This window comes from Haliaeetus leucocephalus, unplaced genomic scaffold (genome assembly GCF_000737465.1).
Source record: "Haliaeetus leucocephalus isolate CR32 unplaced genomic scaffold, Haliaeetus_leucocephalus-4.0 Scaffold450, whole genome shotgun sequence".
Taxonomy (NCBI): Eukaryota; Metazoa; Chordata; class Aves; order Accipitriformes; family Accipitridae; genus Haliaeetus; species Haliaeetus leucocephalus.
Window position 1 is genome coordinate 10,492,271 of NW_010972886.1, and position 2,630 is coordinate 10,494,900.

A 2,630-nucleotide genomic window follows, 5' to 3' on the forward strand; every position below is an offset into this window, starting at 1 on the left:
GCGGGGGGGGGGGCGCCCCCCACCCCGGGGCCCCCGCCGCGCCTAGCACCGCCCTCGCGGGGGGTGGGACGAGGCCCTGGCGTCACCAGGGAGGCGGGGGAGGGAAGGGAGCGGAGTGGAGTGCGAAATGGCGGCGGGGTGAAGGTGCCAGGGGATGTGGGGGCGTAGTTGGGTAGGAGTGGCTGTGGCTGCTCTGCTGGGTTCCCTAAGAGCGGGTGGAAGGCTTTGTGAAGATGAGGACATGGGAGTCTCTGCTGAGGGGTTGTTCTGCTGCCAGGAGGTCCTTTTTGTAAGGCCTTAGGTGTTGAGTATTGCCATAAGACAGGCCTGTTTCTGCTCCCTTAGGCCTCTGCCCAGGGAAGGGTTACCCCGGTGTTCCAGAGCTGCTGGTTGTTCCTGTTCTCCTACACCCCCTCTGCTTAGGTTGGCTCCGCTCAGCCACTTTATAAGCTGTGCTGCTGGAGCCCTTGCTGCTCTAGCTTCCTTGTTCCTGCGTCACTTCTGCTCCCTGCAAAATAAGAAAAAAGGAAAAAAAAAAACAAAAAAAAACCCAAAACAGCTCCATGCAGGGAGAAAGCTCAGCACAGGTGGGTCTTTAGAAGCATAGCTCTAAGTGGTGCCTCCTTTCCTTATGTTCTGGCTGTTTTTTTCCTCTGGTTTTTAATTTAATGAAAGGTTATATTGCAAGAGACTATCCAGTCTGGAAGGTGCTCGGTACTTAACAGCTTTCAGAGTATTGTGTTTAAGTAGTGTTAATAGTTAATTATACAAAACTAAAGGAATTGTGCTGTGATGAGACAATTCTCAAAAGTATTTATGTGTATGTTTGTGGTTTCATGCTAGTAGTTAATGCTTTGTACCCTGGATAGTTTACAAAGTAAAATGACTGGTATAGTTGAATGCAAGCTAAGATGAAAGATGTAGTCTTGGTAACCCCTTTAAGGCAAGATTTAGAGCAACGCAACTGACTGCTTGCATAAGTAAGGCTGACCCTCAGGGAGTGATCTCTAGATATTGTAAAGTTCTAAGTAGGCCAGGTGACACCTTTAAAAACCTCTGTGAAGGGTAAAGTAGGGAGTAAAGATGGGTTGGTTTCACATTCCTTTTGCTGTTTTTTCCCTTCTTTCTGTGCTTGCTCTGCTGAATGTGTTTATTTTGGAGCACCATGACACAGCACGTAACACTATGACAATTGAAGTGGTGATGTGAAAATAATAATTACATATAAAATATTGTTATGTTAATACTGCCAAAGAGAAGATTCAGTACCATGTTGATGTTTTCAGGCATTTGCTGTTTGGCTCACAATAGCTAGACACTTTGCCAGGGAAATGCAAATCAATCCTGCCAAGTTCAAGGTGAATGGCAACCTAATTTGTGGGGGAAGGGAAGACTGGATTATTACTTTAAAACCAGGTTAATTTTTAGGGCCATAGCCAAGCATGAGCTTTCCAGTCTAAAATGGTAATTTCCTCTCCTTTCAGTTTCTTCTGGAAAAGGAACTGCCTTGTCACTGTTGCCCTGTTTGTGGGAGTCTGATCTGGCCTAAGGCTAGCAAAGGTTACCTTAAGAGTTCCTGGAGAAACCTGGAATCTGGAAATCAAATGCTGATGCACAAATGCTAAGAGGAATGGGGAATCTCCTATATGGAAGCCTGCTCAGGAAACTAGATAAATGAAGGGTGACTGTGAAGTTCAGGAACAGATTAGAAATTCTCATCTAAAAGATTGAAGCAAAGCACAGCAATAAATGTGCAGTTCTTAGAAATTATTAACGACTGATGAAGGTTCTGTTTGGAAACTGACACTTAGCATGCGTTCATGTCTGTAGAAAGGGGTGAGCTTGACTGGGAAGAACAAAGAGTGGTTTAGGGAGATTGCACAGAAAAACCTAGCAGAAATAAGTAAATGAACATGGGGATGAGTGAAACTAAGTGGTGGCGAACAAAAGGTAATTTGCACCAGAAGAAAGCAAAGCAAACACTAATGAATAACTGTAAGCTTTGAGTTAATAGCAAATCAGGAAAAAAGGCTTTGCTGGTAAGAACCAGCACCAGTGGTAATATGGTCTAGGGAAGGCATTTCCTGCCTTTTCTTATTAACAGGTACAGGTGGCTGGGACAACTCTTCAACTCTTCTTTTGGGGGGGGGGGAGTTCTAGTTGCTAGGATGTCTAGAAATAAAACATTCCTAGATTTTACTGAAAACTAGTATTAAAACTGACTGTACTTTAGAAAAAATAAAAATAATAACTGAAGATCTCCAAAAGAAAAAGAAATTCTTATGTAAAATGGTCTTCCTGCTTACATCTCTTGTCATTGCAGCCTTATCTAGCAGGTGCAAATCTGGAGTAAAATCAGCTACATGAAGTTGAACATGGCTAGAATTTCTTTCATTTAATGTAATGGGACTAAAATAAACAGAAATTAGGAATACAATACCTTAATTGTTACCTTTTTAAGTTCCAAGTAGAGACAGCCAAGAACTTATGAAAATATATTTTTAATACCTCTTTCTGTTGTGCAAATGTGTCAAAGTTGCTTTTCTATGTGACTTCTAAGAGAAGTTAAAAATGCAAGTTGGCATTTGTTAGTGTGTAGATAAGAGGCTGTAGAAAACCATGACTTGCAT